This window comes from Aegilops tauschii, chromosome 3, assembly GCF_002575655.3.
Source record: "Aegilops tauschii subsp. strangulata cultivar AL8/78 chromosome 3, Aet v6.0, whole genome shotgun sequence".
Classification (NCBI taxonomy): Eukaryota; Viridiplantae; Streptophyta; class Magnoliopsida; order Poales; family Poaceae; genus Aegilops; species Aegilops tauschii.
The window spans coordinates 106,992,658-107,016,165 of NC_053037.3; positions in this window are offsets into that span (position 1 = coordinate 106,992,658).

Consider the following 23,508-nt stretch of genomic DNA (forward strand, 5'->3'; position numbering starts at 1 on the left):
GCTTTGCTGGTCTTGTTTTATCATTGTCGAGATGTCTTGTAAACCGGGATTCCGAGACTGATCGGGTCTTTCCGGGAGAAGGTTTATCCTTCGTTGACCGTGGGAGCTTATGATGGGCTAAGTTGGGACACCCCTGCAGGGTATTATCTTTCGAAAGCCGTGCCCGCGGTTATGAGGCAGATGGGAATTTGTTAATGTCCGGTTGTAGAGAACTTGTCACTTGACCCATTTAAAATACATCAACTGCGTGTGTAGCCGTGTTGGTCTCTTCTCGGCGGAGTCCGGGAAGTGAACACGGTCTGTGTTATGAATGTCGTAAGTAGGTGTTCAGGATCACTTCTTGGTCATTGTAAGATGACGACCGCTCCGTTGCTTCTCTTCTCGCTCTCATTTGCGCAAGTTAGCCACCATATATGCTTTTGCCGCTGCAGCTCCACCTTTTTACACCTCCCTTTCCTACAAGCTTAAATAGTCTTGATCTCGCGGGTGTGAGATTGCTGAGTCCCCGTGACTCACAGATTCTACCAAAACAGTTGCGGGTGCCGACGATGCCAGTGCAGATGATGGCGTCGATCTCAAGTGGGAGTTCGACGAGGAATGTGGTCGTTACTATGCGTCTTTTCCTGATGATCAGTAGTGGAGCCCAGTTGGGACGATCGGGGATCTAGCATTTGGGGTTGTCTTATTTTCATCTGGATTTTGACCGTAGTCGGTCTATATGTTTGTATTTTGGATGATGTATGATATTTATTTATGTATTGTGTGAAGTGGCGATTGTAAGCCAACTCTTTATCCCATTCTTGTTCATTACATGGGATTGTGTGAAGATGACCCTTCTTGCGACAAAACCACTATGCGGTTATGCCTCTAAGTCGTGCCTCGACACGTGGGAGATATAGCCGCATCGTGGGTGTTACACCCATGTAACCCTAGATCTCTCCGGTGTCTATATAAACCGGAGAGCATAGTCCACAAGTTCAACAAGCACAAGAACACCTCAACCTCAGGAGGCTGTTCTTCCCCTTGTACTATTCATCATCACCCCAAGAGGCAATCCACCACCACACACTGGAGTAGGGTATTACACCACAACGGTGCCCTGAACCAGTATAAACCTCGTGTCTCTCTGTGTTGTGAGTTCGTCGAGTTCATCCGTGAGATCTTAGCAAGCTAGGACGTGGATCGGTAGGAGGGGACGAACTTCGCGCGCACCCCAGAGTTTTAACATTAAGGGTTTTGCCGGAACCCGAGATCCGACATTTGGCGCACCAGGTAGGGGTGCACCGGAGCTTCTTCCTCACCAATCGACTTACCGACGCTCCACGGCCAAGATGTCCGGCGACCCAAGAGCTGACTCCGACCGCTGGGCAGCCAGGCCGGCCCGGGCGACGATGCCTGCCCATGAAGACCTCGACCCCACGCTCCAGGCGGCGCGAGCGCCGTCCAACGCTGCAGGGCGCGGGCGGCGCGGCCAGGCCTTGTCCACCCTCACTCCACGACAAGTACGAGCCGCTGCAAGGGCAGCAAGCCACGCCGCGGCGACGGCGCCGCACTCGCAGTGGGAGCAAGAAAACATGCGGGCAGCACTCACAGTGGCAAGAGAGCTGATGCGGTGCCGGCTGATGGAGAGCGGCCGGGATGCGCTGCTGGAGCGCGTCGCCGAGCTGCTGGACGCGGCGGCGTTGGGAGCACCGCCCTTCTGCTATTGGCTCCCTTCTCTGGTCATTGCGGGGCCTCACGGCGGGCCTCGCCGCAACCACGCGCCATCGGGAGTGCCCGGGGGCTTTGTCAACACCAGCGCGACCGGCAGCGCCGGGGGCTCCTCCGCCCCCATGCCACCCGCAATAAGCACGGGCTCAAGCATCACCCCCCATGGTCCCAGCGCGATGCCGCGCTACTGTCCTCAGGACGCCATGCTGGGCCGAGCAACATGGAGTGTGGGGCACTACAACGAGGTGTTCGGGGTAACGGCCCCGGAAGCCTACGTACCCCGCATGATGGACCAAGAGTACGCACCGGAGCACGACCCCGGCTCGTTCGTTGGAGAGGATTGGGAAGAAGGGGCGCTAGGAGTCGAAGCCTTCCAGGAACCAACGGAGAACCACGACGATCGCGCTATCAACAGCAACTACAGGGTACCACTAATCTCTCAGGAGCAGGCTTACACTAACCATGGGCTACAAGTGAATCAGGCCGTAGCGTCGACCGACGACCCTGGCACAGCAGCATCCCTTCCAGCAAGGGAAGCATATTGGGCGCCACCAGGAGGGAGCTGGGAGCAAGGCCCCTCCCCATGTCGCACGAAGCCAGGCGACACCCGGAGGTAGGCCCTCCGCCGGGGAGGCCTCGATGACCCTTTCACCAGCAGAGGACCCGTGGTCGCCGAGGGCACCGCTGGCGTCCTCTTTCCCCCCTTTGTGTCATCCAGGTTGCCGGTCGACTCAAAGGTGGTCGAGGGTGGCGCAAGGCGGGGCCCTCGTCTGGCTATATGAAGCAAGGCTGGTACCTGTGAAGAAGGCCCAGTGCCTGTGAAGCTCGCCGCCCGTGACACTCTCACGTAATAATGAGTTGGGGCTGTACACGCCCTGGAGTCTCAGGGGTGCCGGCCTCAGGCCTTGGGGCTCCCTCCCACGCCTAGTGGCAGCACTTAGCTCCGCGCTGGTAAGAAGACTTGAAGACCAGAAGACTAGGATAGGCGCCGGACGCGGCCTTTCGTTTTGGATCTCTTTTTCTGTAGCCTTGCTTTCTGGATCTGGATTTAAGTTGAAGTCGAGTTTTTATCGGTGCGCGCGGGGGGGGGGGTGCCTTTTCTCGTTCAATCAATTTTTGCTTTCTGGATTTCATTTTACCTGGGACTCATGTCCGTCGCCTTCCCCTCACGAGCCCCTCGCGAGCGGGACTGCGCGAAGCGCACGCATGGCGAGCGCGCGCTAACGCTGAAACTGGTGCTTGCCTCTTGCGGGGCCCCTCCTGACGGGTCAACAAGCTTCGCACGATTCTCATAAACTCGTCGCCTCACGACCCAGCTCGAGGCTGGCACTGACTAAGGTAACCCACGACGGGAAACTCATCCCCTGTACTTACGGTTCGCGAGGGCACATACTCAATACCACGTAGAAAAGTAAAGGCTGCAACTTGCTTACTTGAGGGGCTCCCCCTCTCAAAATGCTCTTACAAGTTTTCCAAGGGCGGCGCCCGAGTTTTTGCGTGCAGGATGCAACGACAGGAGGACATGGGATCAGCCAGATATGTCACTTGCTGCGTCGCCCTCGGACGCGTCACTCGCATCATCTTGGTCTTCGCCGGCACCGTCGCCGCCTTCGGCGACGCCTTCATTGCCATTGTCAACCACATCGCCTTCGTCTGCGACGACCACCACCGCGTCGTCGTCAGAAGCGAAAGCTCTAACCAGCGCGTCCACGTTGTCCTCCACCCACCGCACCAGGTCACCCCGGATGGCCTGCGGCACGGGGGCAATGGCGGCGTCGAAGTCGAAGTCAGGAAAGGTGTTCCTGAGGTGGCTAAAGACGCGAGAGAACGCGCGCCCAAGCAGGCCCCGGCTTCTCTCCTCCACGAGCGGGCGAGCCCTGTCAGACCGGGCTTCCAGGCACGTCACCACATCGGTGAAGAAGTTCAGGTGGCTGGCGTAGTCATTTGAGTGAGGAGGCGGTGCATTCTCGTCGCAGATGTAGCCCAGGGCGGTATTAGCCCTGTTCTGGAGATCTTGAAGCATGGGGGCGTGCTCGTGCTCCAACGTCCGCCGTTGGAGCACTTCCTCCCTGTTTTGCCGCGCGACAGCCTCGGCGTCATCAACCCATTTCCGAAGAGAAAGTAGCTCGGCGCGAGCGGAGGCCAAGTCCGCCTGCGCCGTGACCAGGGCGGCAGCCGTGGCCTCCCCACGCCTCTCCGCCTCGTCCAACCTGGGCCTGAGGGCAGCGGCCCTGCCCGCATCCTCCGTTCCTGCGAGCTTCAACTTCAAGTCATACCTACCCTCCAGGTCTGCGTGAACCTCGGCCACCCGGCGGTCGACTTCCTCTTGGACCCTGGCCTCGCGAGCCCCGACGGCATGTTCCGCCTAAGCAACCTGTCGCTCCCTCGTCTCCAGTTGCTCGAGCTCAAGACTAAGGATGGTAATTTTACCCATGGACATGGATACCCATGGATATCTGACCCGAATGGATAGGGTTTGGATATGATTTTGTCTCCACGGGTGGCGCCCAAACCCGACCTGATTGCTCGTCGGTAGGGCATGGATATAATCTTGTACCCGTGGGTATACCCGAACCGACCCGATAGTATGACTTAATGGGCAAAAATCTACTATCCCTACACCACAATTAGATGTCCCACTGCAATTTTACACTTTGTTATATAAAACATGCAAAAGAAATTGCATAATCCCCGTCGTAACTTTTTTTAGTTGAAATGCAATCCCCTCCGTGACATACTCCAATACCCCTTCCGATACTTTTTTATCTCCTTGTTAAATGACTCATCATTCTCATCTATTAGAAAAATAGTAAATGATTTTGGTTGTTACTGGACGTTGATTTACCATAAGTTCATGTTTACCATAAGTGAGGCCTAGCCTGTCATGAGGTGAATAATGGAAGGGCTTATGTTAACATTGTGTTATGTCTTATTTATATGTCTCGAGAGGACCCAATGGATATCCACTGGGTATGGATATCCATCGGGTTTGGACATGGACACAATTTTTCACCCATGGATTTTTTCATGGGCGGGCAAAGACTGTCTTCATGGATGTGGATATGGATTTGATATTGTTCAACCCGATCCAAACCCGACCCATTGCCATCCTAACTCAAGACTGCGCTCCACGGCTTCCAGAGCCAGCGCTTCCTCACACCTCCGGACCTCCTCTTCCTTAGCAGGCGTCCCCCTCAGCGACGCAAGGGTGGCTCTGCACGCATCCACCTGCTGCTCGAGGGACGAACTCCAGGCCTGGAGCTCCCACTCTCGTTTCTCCGCAGCCTCGCGACGGCGGTCAGCCTCGCGAGCCTCCTCCAAGGCTCGAGAGCAAGCTTCGCGGGAGACCTTGAGGGATGCCTCGGCCTTCGCATCGTCAAGATCACGCTGATAGCGGCCAAGGTTCATGGCCACCCTCAGCTTACACCGTTCTTCCACCAGCCGCAGGCCTTCAGCCTCAAGGCGCGAGTCGACGCCCGCAAGTTCTTCACCGAGTTAGCTCATCGCGCCTATCTTCTCTTGGAACAGCTCATGGCGAACGACGCTTCGCCCACGCTCGGACTCGAAAGCACGGCCCACCTCGTCCTCCACCTTGGGGGCTGCAGGCAGGACATCAAGTGGCGCGCCGCCTCTCAGCAGGGGGCTGGGGGCTGGTGTCGCACCAGACGCCGGCCCGACCTCGCGAGAAGCTCCGGCCGGATGCGGCCCACTGCTTGAGGAGGAGCCGAAGGACGAAATCAACCAGTTGATGTCCATCACCAGAGGAGGAGATCGGGGAACGCCCACCAGGTTCCAAGCCAGACCGTGCGGGAAGGACAGCGAGGCCACGGATTCAATGCTCCCTGAAGGCAAGCGCACCCCCTTTGCCGACCCAGTTCCGGGCGCGGCGTACGGGCTCGGGGTGCACAAGGCCAGCGGGGGTGCCGCGGAAGGCGAGGACTGCTTCACAAGGGACCCAATGGCCCTGGAAGAAGGGGTCCTGAAGAACTAACGTCGGGAAGGAAATTGGCAATCAAGAAATCACAAGGTGCAGTACTTACTCATCGATAGCCAAGTACTTTCGCCGCTTCAACGGCCCGAAGATGCTGTTGCTGCTCGGGGATCCTTTCCTCTTGCAAAGCTCCTCGAAGTCCACACAAAGCCGACCGAAGCGCTGGACGTGACGGCCAGTGCGAGGCGGGGCCGAAGAAGAGCTTCGAGAGACAACTTCAGGGGTGCCTGGCTGCGGCGAACAGTCGGGCGCCGTCTCGCTACGACCTCCCGAGGCTTCGGGGGCTTTGACCTCGATAACTGCATGCTGCGTCGCCTCAGTAACCGACGCCCCGGGGGAGGGATCGCGAGCCCCCGAGGACGACGCTCCCGGATCTCCGCGCGACGTGTGCTCTTCAGTGCGGGGGCCGCCGGCCTCCGTCGGAGCTCGCCCTCCTGCACCCTCACTCAGGGCGTGCTCGGCACCGGTGACGAGGAGCGGGACCACGTTGACAGGATTCTCGCGGGGCCCCACCAGGCCGATCGGGCGCAGGCCCCACTCATCAAAGGAGGGCATGCTCGCCGAAAACTCATCCTGGTTCTCGCAACGGTACAGCAAACAACTCTTCCTGGGCATGTCGACTGGCAGAGGGGTTCCCGTCAGGACCATAAGCACTGTCTCCTGCGTCTTAAGAGGAAGCCCTTCCTCTTGAAACCTCATGTGGTCCTGACTGCTAAGCAAAGCCCACATCAGCGCGAATGGTGCTGAAGGGGAGCGACTCGGCGCTTGACGAACTCCTTCACCACCATAGGCGCAGTCACGCCGCGGTCCTTCAACCTCCTCAGCCTGGCCCAGACGGGAGCAAGGCGTGGGCTCGTGAGCTTCTGATGGCCCCAACTGGAGTACGAAAAAGCAGGCCCCGCCGGGGCATGGAGCAGAGGGCTGAGCGCACCGGCGTCGACGAACACCCATCGTGTCCGGAACTCCCTCGTGGATGGAGGGAGCTCAAAGTCAATCCCCACACCTGCCGTCACGGCCACGGCCTGGAAGCTCACGCACCCCGAGCACTGCAGAGGGTCAGCCAGGTGCAATGAGAAGAAATGGTGGAGGAGGGCCACCGAAGGAGCGATACCCACCATGGCTTCGCACACAAAGGCGAAGATAGCAAGAAGGGTCACCGATTGAGGGTGAAGATGCAGCATGTGGATCTGATAATGCTCGAGCACCGCGTTAAAGAAGGCGGAGAAGGGAGGAATCAGGCCAGCCCACAGGGCATCTATGAAGATTGGGACTTCAGTGGCTGCCCGAGCCATGCGAGTGCGAGACGCGGGCCAAGCCACCGTCTCTCCCCACTCATTGAAGCTGGAAGCAAGCATTGGACACACCTTGTCCATGGCCTCATCGTTGAGCACCCGGGATCGGCCCAGCGCCAGCTCAACGGCCGGAGGCGCGCTTGGCAGAGACAGGGGCTTCTTCCCCTTGTCTGCTTGTTTCGGTGCCATGGCAGCGAAGCGGGTAGAGTGCAGGTCAGATTGGAGAATAGAAACAGAGTCTCGAGGAAGCAAAGAGATTGGGGAAGCAAGGCGTAGACGACGGAGGAATAACTGTGTAGGCCGCGGGGGCTGCGCAGCCAGGCGGATTCTAAGGCAGCGTGGGGAAACGAAGACGTCGACATCCAATCAACCGCCACGCGTCGACCGAGGCCGCAGGCTTTTGGGGCCTGCGGTGCTCCGTACTTCACCTTTGGCTTCGCCTCGAAGCCAAGCCCGAGTGCACCTTGAGCCCAAGGGCTACTGTCGGCGTTCTGGGAACGGGTGTCCCCAGACTTGCCTGCGTGCGGCCCACGGCGTGGCTAAGCTAGCGGGCCTGTACGGCCCATCTTCATCAATAAGGCATTCAAGACCCTCGCGAGGGGCCAAGCCTCGTGAGGCGGACGACGCAATACCTCATCAGGAGCGGCCTCTCCAGGCTACCTCGCGAGAAGCGGAGATATCAAGGCGGGGCAAACCTCACGAGGCTCTCGTGACATGAGCCCTGACGATCGACACCAGGCGGGCGCCAGCGCGCACAGCGTCCTTGTTTCCTCTTTGGTGCTAAGGAGGCAAACGCAGGCGCGGATTACCGAGGCATCAGGCAAAGGTTTCCATATCGGTGCAACAAGACCAGGACTGGAAGGACGGCAAGACGGAGGTCACCGTGGAGCCCAAGACGGCGTCACCGCCAGAGCCCTTTTGCAGGCGAAGGCCACTTTTGTCAGGATAGCTTGTACTAGCTGTCCCCTTTCAAATTGCCCGCCGTTGTTGGCTCCCTTCCCTCTCAATATTTGGGAAGAGGACCAGGGCCTATATAAGTAGGGTTGGCCACCACAGTAGGGGCATCGAGTTCTGATCCACAAGTTCACCAACCACAAGAACACCTCAACCTCAGGAGGCTCTTCTTCCCCTTGTATTGTTCGACGTCAGCCCAAGAGGCAATCCACCACCACACACTGGAGTAGGGTATTACACCACAACGGTGGCCCGAACCAGTATAAACCTCGTGCCTCTCTGTGTTGTGAGTTCGTCGAGTTCGTCCGTGAGATCTTAACAAGCTAGGGCGTGGATCGGTAGGAGGGAACGAACTTCACGCGCACCCCAGAGTTCGAACCTTAAGGGTTTTGCCGGAACATGAGATCCGACATTATCGATTTTCGAATTTGGCGCCGCAGACTTCTTCTAGCACTCACCTTTTGGTGACATGCTAAATTCTTTAAAGAACTTATCCTTGGAGGAGGACTCACATCCGAACTATGTTCGGGTCGAGCTAGAGACGGATGACGAGGAATTTTGTTTCCCACCCGCCACCCACTTCATAGCCACTGTCGATGACTTAACGGACGTGCTTGACTATGGCTCCGAAGACATCGACGGTATGGACGACGATGCCGATATGGAGCAAGGCCAAGACCCGCCATTCACCGTACGTTGGACGGCTACCTCTTCGTACGACGTGTACATGGTTGATACACCCAAAGGATCTGGCGACGACAACAAAGAGCCAGATGCAAATAAAGCCTCTGAGACGCAGTCCAAGTGCCGACGCCCCAAGCGTCGTTCTAAGCCTCGCCGCTCAAAAGATAGAAATACTGGCACCGGAGAAAATAGTACTTATCGCGACGCCGAAAACAATGAAGACCCTGTTGGAGCTACATCCGAACATGAGGAACACGACAACAGGCAAGACAACCCTGATGAACAGGCCATATAAGATGACTCAGAGGACGATAGTTACCGTCCACCCTCCAAGGAGCTGACAAGCCTCGGCAACGAAGACTTCATCGTGCCGGAAGATCCTCTGGAGCTGGAGCGCTTTAAGCTTCAGCTCATAGCCACTGCAAAGAGCCTGAAAAAGAAACAGCAGCAGCTTCAAGCCGAACAAGATCTGCTCGTCGTCAGATGGACTGATGTCCTGACAGCCGAAGAATACGGCCCCAGGCGCCCAGCCAAGAGCTACCCGAAACGCAGACTCCTACCTCAATTCGATGAGGAAGCACTAGAGCGCACATCTCCCTCGCGTTATACGGAACGACCACCACGTGGTTTAGACAGGGTGACCGACCGTCCAACCCGCGGCCGGGATAAAGCGGCAACACAGGCCGAACAGCAGCCTGCCCCACCACCTCGTAAAAATAGAGACGGAAGAGTTCGGTGTCACACATACGACGTCCGGCAAATTCTGGACGATAGAACAGGACACACAAGATCGATCTATGGATCACGAGGGCGTGCCTCGAGGCACGACGACGGCTACCTATTCGGACGTGATAAATCTAACCATGCCCGGGCCGAATACCGCAGACGGACTCCATCAGAGCTACGCCACGACGCGGCCCGATATAGAGGCGCCGCACACCCTCTCTACTTCACAGATGAAGTACTGGATCACGAATTCCCTGAGGGGTTCAAGCCCATCAATATCGAATCATACGACGGCACAACTGATCCCGCGGTATGGATCGAGGATTTCATTCTCCATATCCATATGGCTCGAGGAGATGACCTCCACGCCATTAAATACCTCCCACTAAAGCTCAAAGGGCCAGCTCGGCACTGGCTTAACAGCCTGCCTGAAAGTTCTATCGGCAGCTGGGAGGACTTGGAAGAAGCTTTCCTGGACAACTTCCAAGGAACCTATGTCCGGCCACCAGACGCTGATGACTTAAGCCACATAGTTCAACAACCTGGAGAATCAGCCAGAAAATTCTGGACTAGGTTCCTAACCAAAAAGAACCAGATCGTCGACTGTCTGGATGCCGAGTCCTTAGCAGCCTTCAAACACAGCATCCGTGACGAATGGCTAGCACGCCACCTCGGCCAAGAAAAGCCGAAGTCCATGGCAGCCCTCACGGCACTCATGACCCGCTTTTGCGCGGGAGAGGACAGTTGGCTGGCCCGTAGTAACAACACAGCCAGCGAAACAGGCCCCTCCGAGGCCAAGAATAGCACTAGCAAGCTCCGGCGCAATAGACACAAACGCCGAAGCAATGGCAACAACACCGATGACACCACGGTCTACGCCGGATTTACTGGCTCCAAGTCCGGCCAACGGAAGAAGCCCTACAAAAGGAACAATAAAGGACCTTCCAGACTGGACCGCATACTCGACCGTCCGTGCCAGATACACGGCACCCCAGATAAGCAAGCTAATCATACCAACACAGATTGTTGGGTTTTCAAGCAGGCTAGCAAGTTAAGTGCCGAAAACAAGGAAAAGGGATCACAAAGTGAGGACGAGGACGAAGAGCCCCGGCAGCCGAACACTGGGGGGCAGAAGAAATTTCCCCCTCAAGTCAAAACGGTGAACATGATATACGCTACGCACATCCCCAAAAGGGAGCGTAAGCGAGCACTTAGGGATGTCTACGGGGTAGAGCCAGTCGCCCCAAAATTCAATCCGTGGTCATCATTCCCGATCACCTTCGATCGCCGGGATCACCCAACTAGTATCCGCCATGGCGGTTCAGCCGCACTAGTCCTCGACCCAATTATTGACGGGTTTCACCTAACACGAGTCCTGATGGACGGTGGTAGCAACCTCAACCTGCTTTATCAGGACACAGTGCGGAAGATGGGCATTAACCCCTCGCGAATCAAACCAACAAAGACTACCTTTAAAGGAGTTATACGAGGCGTAGAGGCCCACTGTACGGGCTCAATCACGCTGGAGGTGGTCTTCGGTTCCCCGGACAACTTCTGAAGTGAAGAGTTAATCTTTGATATCATCCCCTTCCGCAGCGGCTATCACGCACTCCTCGGACGAACCGCGTCTGCTAGATTCAACGCAGTGCAACACTATCCTTATCTCAAGCTCAAGATGCCCGGTCCACGCGGCGTCATAACAGTCAATGGCAATACGGAACGCTCCTCTCGAACAGAGGAGCACACCGCCGCCCTAGCAGCAGAAGTACAGAGCGACCTTCTCAATCAGCACCATAGTACGGCTGCCGAGCCCTCGGACATCATTAAGAGGTCCCGGACTACACTACAACACGAGGGCGCGGCTCGTCAAGATTCATACCACGCGTACACAATTACGCACTCAAAATTCCATGGACATCGACGGAGGCACAAGATAACCCGGGGTCTACAGTTCGGCCAGACAGATCCCGGACACACATATTTTTACCTTTTTCTTGTTTCAGGTTCCTTTTTCCCCGTGCCTGATCGCAAGTCCTTCAGAAGGGTTGACATACAATGGACGCAAGCAGCACAGGTGTGTAGGGTAACCTTTATACGTTCTTCTTGACGATATTCAAACTTATTTCTCAGGACCCGCACACTGCGCCCTACTGATCCTGGCATGTTAAATAGCCCGGATACTTCTCGCACCATCTGTACAAGATACTCCTTGACGTATCCATCCAGTTATAATAAAAATGGTTCGTGGCCCAGTTTCTGTGGTTTTCGCTTCTTACTTCGTTTTATTTCGATCCGCTTATTTGCAGCATCGATACTCTTCTATACGTTTCATATTCGCCAGGTGCTACTTGTCGCCCCACAATACGGCAGCAAAGTCCGAACACTTATATATAAGTTCGGCACCCTGAATTTAGCATTATATGCATTGGTTCCGAATCATGTCTTTGGTCAATAGTTGGGTTGCCCGGCTCCTGTGCTTGCTACCCTACGTTCCGCTCTATCGGCTAGGGTAGTAAAGGGAGAACTACTGCGATTGTGCCCTGGCCTTGACCGGATGAGCACCTCAGTAGAGAAAGCCGAAAACTGACTGTCATGATACGGCGAGAGGCGGCCAGCTGTTAGAGGGTTACAAAATCGTTGGAGATTTTTTCCGCATCATGCGAAGGATCGGCACTTCCCAATCAGATGCTGACAGCACCCTGGCCTGGACCAGGGGCTGCACACTTGCTTAATTATAAAACTCCTATGGCCAAGTTAGGGCGTTCAAGCCGTACAGTCCGATTGCCTTGTTCGTTGCGCTAAACAACTCCTCCAAAGGACCATATAATTGGATCAAGATTGTTTAGAATCCATCCCGAACACCTTCGTACTACCTATGTGAGGGCAGAAGTCGACGACTGGCCAACCCTCAGATTACAAATAACACGGCCACACAGGAGGAAACAATTCAAAGCATAATAAAATTATTTTACAAACACCGGCTTTGTTCCCATAATACAAGCCAAAGGCAACATGAATACATTTATTCAAATACAATGTCCTCCTAACATTGCGCCGCCACAAGTCGAGACCCCTCTACGACAACCGCGAAATATCGCTCGGGTGTGCGGTGCTCCTTGCCCTCCGGCGGCCCGCTGGCAACTTCAACATCGTTCATCTTCGCCCACCACATCTTGCAGCGAGCGAAGGCCATACGGGCACCTTCAATACAGGCGGAGTGCTTCATGACGTCTAGCCGCGGACAGGCCTCCACCAGACGCCTCACGAGTACGAAGTAGCTGCCGGGCATAGCTTCGGTTGGCCATAGCCGGATTGTCAAATCCTTCATGGCTAGTTCGGCCACCCTGTGCGGCTCCACTAGCTGCTTCAGCTGATCGTTGAAGGACACGGGGTGCTCTGGCGTCGCGTATTGTGACCAGAATAGCTTCTCCGTAGAACCTCCTCCTTCGGCTCGGTAGAACTCTGCAGCGTTTGATACGCTGTGTGGTAGATCCGCAAAAGACCCTGGGGAACTCCGAACCCAGGTTAGTAAAAGGTATTGCTTCTCCGCATACTTGCTTTGCATCTTAAATGCCTTACCCGCCGTGATCTTCTTGGCCTGCTGGATCTCCTGGAGGGCGGCCTGGGCCTCATTTCGTGCTGTCTCCGCACTCTGACGAGCCTTGGTGAGCTCGGCCTCTTGAGCCTACGCATCATTCCCCAAGGTCTCACATTTTTTCTCCGCATCCTGGAGCTCCTGCTGGATTTCCTTAGTCCGGGCCTCGAGCTTCTTATGCGTGGCTTGCTGCTGGACAGCTTTCTCCTCGGCCTCGCCCAGGGCCTTCCTTAGGGCCTCGACCTCGGTCGCGGCTCCTGCACATATTACGACACTACAGTCAATATACATCGCCTACACTTTCCGAACATACAGCAAGTCGTTATTCACCTTGCTTCTCCTGGAGCCGAACCCTAACCTCGCCGAGCTCGTTCTTGGTCCGCTCCAGCCTCTGCCTCAATTCAGAGACTTCGACAGCATGCGAGGTTGCGTCCAACAGCGACGCCAGCTTATGCATACATGCTATGTTAGTCTCCTACAATAGATCCTCTGTCCGGTTATTCTCGCCGGACAGTGTCTCAGGGGCTACTGACTACAGGTTTTTTTCTCTTTCTATGTCACTTACCTCGAAACCTGTCTACAGGTTGCTGCAGGCCTCGTTCAGCCCACTCTTGGTGGACTGAACCTTCTCAATCACCGCGCCCATAAGGACACGGTGCTCATCCATAACGGAGGCGCCTCGCAGCGCCTCCATCAGGTTGTCTGGCGCCCCTGGATGGACAGGGACCACCGGCGGAAGCGGCGCACCCCCTCCTTCAAAGGGGGCTGCTCGCCCGACTCCGGAGCCATATGGGTCTCCGGAATTGTATTCGGCTTAGGGCCAAACTGGATGCGGCCCTCTTCGCCAGTTTCCATGGGGATCGTCTCCTCCATGTGTCCGGCAGTGGAGGCTTCGCCTCGTGGCGCCTCCCCGACAGCGTCCTGGGCTCCTCCCCGGTTCAGATCGGCCCTCCGAGATAGCACTTCGGTGTCGTCCCTGGCCCCGGGGGAGTAAGCTGGCGGTGGCGACTGGCTCGCCATCTCCGACGGAGCCAACGAACCTCCAGACAGGGATCGCTGGATTAGGTCGCCGGCCGGACTGGAATAGTACAGTTAACTACATCAAGATAATGGAGAGAAAGGGCTGGATGTGTGCACGAGCGAGCCCTATCACTTACGATGCCGCCTGGGGCGTAGTGCGGGGGCGCCGTTCCGGACTACTGTCAACGTCCCACACGGTGTTGACCGCTGGGACGCCCTTCCCCTTTTTGGGCGCTTTCGCCTCCGGATGTGCCGAGGCCGCCCTCTTCTTCTGCTTCTCCTCGGGAGGAGGGTTTTTTTCCTCCTCCTCCTCCTCCTCGTCGTTGTCCTCAGGGACGGAGGAATGGGCATCATCGTCTTCAGACGTCGCGTCCGAACTGCCCGTGCGACGGGGGCCACTCTTGGCCCCCTTGGCCTTCTTCTTGCCCTTCTTCTCCGGCGCCTTGTATGGTGCCGGCACCAGCATCTCCGCTAGGCGTGGGCTGACCGGTTCTTCGGGCAGCGGAGCCGGACACTGGATGCGCTTCACCCTCTCCATCCAGTCCTAAAGGAACCATAATAAATGCTCAGACGGCACCCTAGAAACGATGAGGTTGGGGATACGTCAGAAATAACATACCTTGCTGGCGGGGTGTGTACAATCGTGACCACGGTCTGAATCCGTGGCCGGTGGCTTCTCGTTGCCCTTAAAAAGCAACTTCCAGGTGCCTTCGTGAGTAGTCTCGAAGAGCCTTACCAAGGTCTGGTGCTTATTTGAATTGAACTCCCACAAAGGGCGGCTTCGGCGCTGGCACGGAAGAATCCGGCGGACCAGCATCACCTGGATGACGTCAACGAGCTTGACGTTCTTGGTCATCATGCTTTGAACGCACGTCTGCAGCGCTATCAGCTCGTCAGGTGAACACCAGTCCAGACTCTTCTCGACCCAGGAGGTGAGTCGCATGGGAGCACCGGAGCGGAATTCGGCAGCCGCGGCTCAGGTGGTACCGCGAGGTTCTGTGATGTAGAACCACTGCTTCTGCCATTCCTTTACTGTCTCCACAAAAGTGCCTTTGGGCCAGGAGACGTTGGATAGCTTGCTCACCATGGCTCCCCCGCACTCTGCGTGCTGGCCATCCACCACCTTCGGCTTCATGTTGAAGACTTTGAGCCACAACCCGAAGTGGGGATGGATGCGGAGGAAGGCCTCGCACACGACGATAAACGCCGAGATGTTGAGGAAGGAATTCAGGGACATATGATGGAAATCTATCCCGTAATAATACATCAGCCCCCGGACAAAAGGCTGGAGTGGAAACCCCAGCCCGCGGAAGAAATGAGGAAGGAATACTACCCTCTCGTCGGGCTGCGACGTTGGGACGATTTGTCCCTCGGCCGGCAAGCGGTGGGCTATTCCCTTCGCCAGATATCCGGCGGCTCGGAACTCAGTAATGTCCTCCTCCTTGATGGAGGAGACCATCCACTTGCCCTGACCACCCGATCCGTACATGGTTGCTTGAGTGGAAAGGATATGAGAACTTGGGCGCTGGAGCTCGAGATCGGGAAGGCGGAGACAGAGAGAAAGCCTAAGAAGAGGAAGAGGGATTCCTTATCCTCTTATAAAGGCAGCAAACATTAAACGCCTCCTCACTCGCCTTAAGATTCGCCTATTCCCAAGGGTTATGCAAACGACACGGTTGGGTTACCCATGCCCGCATTGATGAGAATCCCGCAATAAGGGGACATGATCTCTGCTTCGACAAGACATGCCAATAGCAACCGCTTCTCGAAACGTGGGATGGCAGAAGAAAAACGGTTCGAAATTATAACCGGACAAACGCGATGTCGTGTTGTAAAGAAGCTGTCAACAGATTAGATTCGTGCCAATATTATATTCTCTCCGCGGTTGTGTGTGGTGTATAACAGGTCCGGATACAATCATCACGTCCGAAGACTATCTTGGAGTTCAGAAAAAAGGGGAACCCGCCTTGCAATGCCGAAGACAACCTGCGCGCCGGACTCCTCGTCATTGAAGCCAGGTTCAGGGGCTACTGAGGGAGTCCTGGACTAAGGGGTCCTTGGGTGTCCGGCCTGTTATTCATTGGGCCGGACTGAGGAGCTATGAAGATACGAAGGCCGAAGACTATAACCGTGTCCGGATTGGATTTTCCTTGGTGTGGAAGGCAAGCTAGGCGACCAGCTGTGAAGATTCCTTCTTATGTAAACGACCCCATGTAACCCTAGATCTCTCCGGTGTCTATATAAACCGGAGAGCATAGTCCGGACAGGATAGATTCATTACCATATTCATAGGCTAGGCTTTTAGGGTTTAGCCATCACGATCTCGTGGTAGACCAACCCTTGTAACACTCATATTCATCAAGATCAATCAAGCAGGAAGTAGGGTATTACCTACATAGAGAGGGCCCGAACCTGGGTAAACATCGTGTCCCCCGTCTCCTGTTACCATCGATCCTAGATGCACAGTTCGGGAACCCCTACCCGAGATCCGCCGGTTTTGACACCGACAGCGGGTCCCCTGCATGCCACCCGTAGTTGGACGATCAATCTTCTGTTTAGTACTTCAACATAGTGATTTCCTGGTAAGGATTCACTCGTGTCACATCAAGTAAATCTTATTGATTTACTGTCTAAATCTTATTGATTTAGTGTCATGTTTTCTTTCTTTTCCTGCAATTTTACGATGCAGGTTTTGCCATGTCACATTCATCACAGAATAAACCGTTGGTTTGCTCTACGATGGCTATTTTTTGCAGGTTTCACTTCTTATGTTGTGTCAGTAACGAAGGCACTGTCCATCAGTTATATTACTGGAAAAAAATGGATCAGTCTGTTGTCTGAGTACAAGCTGAATCCCTATGATGAACTCCAGTTTGGTTTAACAAAAACGCCACAATTAGTCCTTCTCGGGTTTAAAAGAAATGAAGAAAAAAATGGATCACTGTAACGAAGCCTAGTCAAGTTAGAAAGCTGATCATAGTAGACCAGACACGATCGCCGCTGTCTCGCACATCGGTACCACCTTCAGCAGTGGATCGAGCACCGGCAGTTGCTCTAGCACTGACAGCGGCAGCAGCTCAGTCTGATCCAGCTAAGGATTGGGCACCGACTGCGTCAGCGAATCAGGCTGATCTACCGAAGGATCAGGCTGATCTACCGGAGGATCAGGCATCGACACCGGCACCTGCTCCGACACCGGCACCTGCTCTACAAGGAGCACCATCTCCGGCAGCAGCAGCAGCGGCTTCGACACCTGCACCAACACTTGCACTTGCATCTGCTCCGGCCCGTCCAGCGGCCACCGAACGAGCAGTTGCACCGGCAACAGACTGGGCTGCAGTTCGCACTTCATATACCAAAGTCCTTACAAAAACCGACATGTCCACCTTCTTGGTAAGCATTGGCCGCCCAAGTGTTTCGTTCTTTTTTCTTTCCATGTTGTTTTGCATGATTCACTCTGTTGATCTAACTGTTTGGGTATGTCTTCTTGTTTGCAAACAGAGAATTCCTAGAGCAACGAGGGAGTCGTTCAACAATCTGGGCGACAGCGGCCAAGTTTCTCTTACCATGCGCAGCCATGGTGTGAATGAACCTGCTCAATATATCATAAGTACAAAGGATGGTCTCATGATGATTGATGCTAAAGGATGGTCAAGGTTCAAATCTAAATCATATCTTGCGGTAAGGGATGATCTAAAAATCGAACTTTCTCGGCAAGGAGAACTGGTCCAAATCAACTTTGAAATTCTTCAGTAGCAGCATGCAACTGCCGAACTGATCTATCCTACGAGAGATTTTGATGTAATAATCTGGCATGGTGAAACAAGTGTCATGTGTGTATAAGTAATACGACAGTATTATTTATCACATGGTATATCGTTGATAGACTTGCAACTCTCATTGCTGGTTAGGAACTGTCGTTCGATTTCATTCCAACAGCTGTCGTGCTTTATTCAATTTTGTGTATTCGCCTTGCGATAGCATCTAAAACCAGTGCCGTTCCGATCGCTTGCAATATGAAAAGCGCTGAGGTAGAACACATGGGCCCCCAAACATGCAGGGTGGGCCTGCAACCCAAAGTCCAGAACCGTGAGCCTGTCTGAGTATTATATTCTCAGCTGAACCCCCATAATGCCCGTGCGTTGCACGTATCATCAAGATGCATTTGTATGAGTATTTTATCTTGTGAGAGAAAAGGATGAACGAGTGAAGGCCTTATTTGCAAATGTGGAGAGGTGTGTGGGTACCTTTTTGCAAAATTGCCATAGTTTCCTTCCTATCCGTCACATATAAATCGGACGGCCTATATTGCAGGATGGCAGGCACACCGTCATCACCAAATCGTCTATACTATGTTAAAAACAACTCTGTTTTTTTATAATTATATATGTTATATATATTCCCTTGATTTTTCTTATGTATAAAGTTGTGATATAAAAGATTTGTATATTTCTTTACAGAGGGAGTATCTCTCTGTCAAAAATATATTTTTGTGTAACTAGTTACTCCTGTCTTTCTACTTCCTTTCGCTGATATGTGGGGCATGCGACAACGGGGTCCACATGCCATATGCACAAATTAGAGTGCACAACTGCACTATAGACACACCCCGGTCCTAGCGCCACAGTAATGCCCAATGAGCCATCAAATCACAAACCCCCCCCTTTCCAGCTTTAGGAGTAAGCTGGACGGACGAAGCGGCAATATTTCACTGGGCCTGAATCCCCTTCTGCCTCGTCTGCTTGTTCAGAGAAAACCCCCTCTCGGCGACTGCATAGGGTTTTCTCATGGAGAACCAGGTACGAATTCTTCATCCATCCCCGATAAATCCAAGTCCCTTGGTCGCGGGTAATCCTAGGATGGCAGCCGCCGCCGTTGATGCATTTTTCTTCGTACTAAATCTAGTGTGTTTCATTTGTAGTGCCCAAAGTGCGAGGACCCTACAGGTTTGTGCGCCCCCAGCAAGACGCCACACTTGTTCCTTCTCATCCTAACACAGGATTTTAAAACGCGCACAGTATGTTCCTAGAATCCTCTTTTCTATCCGGGAGGGTGGGTTTTTTTTGAACATGCTGTCGACTAATTTGGAAATTTGGATTGCTATATTTGGATAAAAGGAACTACTAGTACGATGGTCAACACTGACGTGAAGGAGGAAGTTATTTCTAGATTTGGTTAGGGAATACATTGTGTTCTCATATTATTTTTCCTGCAGTGCATTTTTTGCTCTGCCAGAACACATGTACTGAAGATGCTCGGCCTTGCCATAACTGAATACACCAGTTTAATGGCCACAGTGAAGACAAGCCATGGATATAAGTTCCGAGTTGGGTTCATGAACCAAGAAGATCGCTGCTTTTTTATGGCCGAACTTGGATAAACTTTCTCAAGTGTTACGGACTGAAAGTTGGCGCACGAATGTTGATGGAAATAGCAGAACCTGGTCTCATCTTCACTGCGATCTTCCACCCCGACGTCGTTCCAATTGTTCATCCATGTTAGTTTTGTATCTGGTTCTTGCTTGTTGCCTCGATTACTTCTTAATCCACCTATTCTGTCTAACTAATCACAATTTAACTTTAGAAGTAGCAACGAATCTCTCACGAAGATGCTACTTCTAACTAATATTTTCTTATAATTGGTGGCACGTGTATGTTTTTTCAGAGTTAAGCAGGCTGCTCGTTTGTTATTCTATAACAACTCGGCTGTTACTGATGGCACTGAAGTTGACTGGGACGACATCCACAAGTTCCCACACTTTATTGGTCGTATTGAGGTCCTTGTGGGGCGTTTCAATGGTGGAAGGTCACGTGGGATATGTGTGCCACTGCCGCACTCGTTGAACAGGTCCAACTGTGTCAAGAAACTTATGGTATGAGCTGTTTTCTGTTATATATGTTGTTCATAAACTATTGCTTATACACAGTTTTACAACTGTGATCTTCTTGAACCAGAAACTGCCCAGTTCTATTGTTCCTATATAGATGCCTGACCATGGTCGGGTCAGACTTGCGCTTGGTCACAACATGATGTTTATTTCGACCTACTCCATTCCCCTTAGAGGTGATAAGATACTTATTCATGGGTGGTCTCAAATAATGAAGGCCCGTCCATCTTGGAGAATAGGACAGAAGATTATGTTCCTGCTTTTCCATGGCTCTAAAGCGAATATCCTGTTTATTGACCACATTGCGAGATGAAGCCGCTTTCAGAAGGTTGTGGATGCGCGGGGTGGCTCCTGGGGCTTGGCGGCCTCACCCTTGGTTAACTGTAGGCAAAGTAGCACTGTTCGAGGCGTGCTTTGTACGGTTGAACCTGTATATGTACTCATACTGCTTTCAGCTATGGTTGTTAAGTGCCCCTGCTGGTTTCAGTTAAGGTTGTTAAGTACTCCTGCAGCTTTTACAGTCTGTCGTGTTTCTTCAGTCATGTCTTCCTCCAGCCACCAAAACCAAACCAACGCCGGCGGGGCCACCTTCTTGCGCCTCCCACGGCTGGCTGCGCCTCAGCGCACGCATCGCCGCGCCACAGTCTCCTAAATCGTTAACGCCGACGTCCGAGGCCTCGCCGTCGTCCTCCGCGTGCTTTGGTGCGCTCGCCGCGGCGCCGCCCTCTCGCGTTGTCAACATGGTCAACAAACAACAGGAATAGGCAGAAGTACGTGGAGAGGATGACAGTACGGGCCCACCATGTCAGCGTATGGAAAAATAAAATGCTTCCTCCTAGTGTTTTCCTGACATCTGGGACCCACGACATTTGAGCGTATATAGTCAACAGACAAGAGAACAACACAAGATCGGCTGACACCTTGGACGGAGCTGATCGAGCAGTATTTTTTTGTTATTGTTGAGACGGAGCAGGGTTTGAACTGGGCTGTGGCCCGTCTAGCCCAGGCTTATCTTTTATGTTCACCATGTGACCAGCCCAGCTATTTTCTCTTTGTGAAAATGAGCCCAGTTTATTTTTTCTGAAGAATACCCAATCCAGGCCTATTTATTTTTCTACGCCTGATGGGCTGCAACTATTTCAAGACGCCTGCAAATCTTGAAAGTAATATGAAATTGGTTGTAAATATAAAAGCAGATGACAAATTGGCAATTACTTTATAATATCTGAATTTTTCACATTTTCATATTCCTATTTCACTGGGAATTAACCTAATTTAAATATATCTTCAAAGTACTTTAAATCTGGCTCGACATTTCGGTATTAAAAATAGTTTGGAACCCACAGAAATATGCGAAATTGGCCCTGGCCAACCAAAAAAACAGACTGCAATAAATTGCATAAGAAGTCGTAATAAGCTATATATAAATTATTAAAAAAAGAGGGAATGGTCTGACTTACGGGCCTATTAAGTTGACGCGTATGCAAGATTTTTTTAGTTATTATATACGTCAACAAACGATTCTAGGAGACGTAACCGTTGGATGTCAATCCAACGGCCGTCGTGTTTCTTCAATCTCTGATCTTCTTGCTCCAGCTGCCAAATCCAGCGCCGGCAGGACCACCTGCTCCCGCCTCCCGTGCAGGCCTCACCGCCCCTACTACTCCCACCGCTGGCCAGGGCATCCCTCTACTCACCCACACCCCCTGTTATTCTGCGGCGACGGCAGCCTCACGCCGCAGCCGAACCAGTGAACCCTCGTACTCCTCTCCGCGTGGGCATCCACTGCTGCGTCTTCCCCGGCTCCGCGTCGTCCCCTTCCTAGGCCTCGTCGTCGTCCACCGCCCTGGTGCTCTCGGCGCGGCGTGGTCAACGTGGTCAAGGAACGACTTCCATCGTAAGCGTACTGTTGTAGAGAGGCTGATAGCTGGGTCCACGGGAGCCGCAAGGAAGTGCCTCCTTATTACGTGGAAAATAATTATTCCTCCACCTGACAGCAGGGACCCACCGGACGGGCCACCGTATTTGGTGAAAAAAATGTTTCCCCCCTGACTGCTGGGACCCACAGGACGGGCCACCGTATTTCGTGAAAAAAAGTTCCCCCCGCTGTCAACTCGGACGCACCGGAAGTGCCTCCTTATTACGCACAAAAAAAATGAATACTCCCCCTGCTGGTTGGGACCCACCTTGGTGGGAGGCTGACTTGTGGGCCAAGTAAGTTGACAGGGACGGAGTGCTTTGTCAACTTAGTCAATATGAACGATTCTTGCTCCAGTGACCGTACGATGTCCATCCAACGGCCGTAGTGCTTCTTCAACATCTGGTCTTCCCGCTCCAGCCGCCCAAAGCAGCGCCGGTCGTGCCGCATGCTCCTGCCTCCCGTGGCTGGCTGTGCTGTCGCGGAGGCCTCACCGCCCCTACTATTCCCACCGCTGGCCAGGCCATCCCTCTACTCACACACACCCCCTGTTATTCTGCGGCGACGGCAGCCTCACACCGCAGCGAACCAGTGAACCCTCGTATTCCTCTACGCGTGGGCATCCACTGCCGCGTCTTCCCCGGCTCCGCGTCGTCCCCTTCCTAGGCCTCGCCGTCGTCCACCGCCCTGGTGCTCTCGGCGCGGCGTGGTCAACATGGTCAAGGAATGGCTTCCATCGGACGTGGACTATACGTGGAGAGGCTGACAGCTGGGTCCAAGGCCGCAGCAAGGAAGTGCCTCCTTATTACGCGCAAAATAATTATTCCTCCACCTGACAGCGGGGACCCACCAGACGGGCCACCGTATTTCATGAAAAAAACGTTTCCCCCAGACTGCTGGGACCCACCAGCTACATCTTCGCACGCAAGGAAGTGTGTGTGGGCAAAAAAAACTATTCACCCACTGACTGCTGGGACCCACCAGCTACATCTTCGCACGCAAGGAAGTGCCTGACAGTCGGGACCCACCTGGTCGAAGCGTACGTAGCGTTGTCATTCTGGTCGCGAACGTGTACGTACATACTGGTCGATGTAGAGGCGCGGACGTGTCGTAGCAGAGGCGCGCACGTAGCATGTACATGTACGTACAGCGGCCAGGGTGCAAGAAAGTAAATACGGCCACGTACGTACATACGGGCGGTGTCACAGCCCTAGAATTTTGCTTGTAAATAGTTGCATCAGAGTGCATTATGCATCATGTCTAAATTCCAGTGAAATTGAATTGAGGGAATTCTCAAGCCTCAAAAATCTTTTTAAAATGATCAACATTGAAATCGTTCAAATGATCCCAACAAAAATGTTCCTGTTAATCTCTGAAGATATTGGCAAGAGCTAAAACTCAAACCAATATTTTTTGAATCTTAGAAATGATTCTTTTGGGACTTTGAATCAAACCAATAATTATTTGAATTGGATTTATATTCATAATAACTATTTTATGAATCCAATAATTCTGAAAAATTGTGAGTGGCTCTGAATATATTATATCTAGCCACATGATAATTTTCAGAAGCTAAGAAAATGGTTTGGTTTTTGAACTAAACCAAAACAAATTGCAGAAATAGAAAAAACAGAAAAGGGAAAGGGAAAGGTTTTACCTGGCCTTACCTGAAGCCGGCCCAGCTGGCAGCCCAGCTCGCTGGCCCAGCCCACCTGGCGCCTCCTGTCGTCT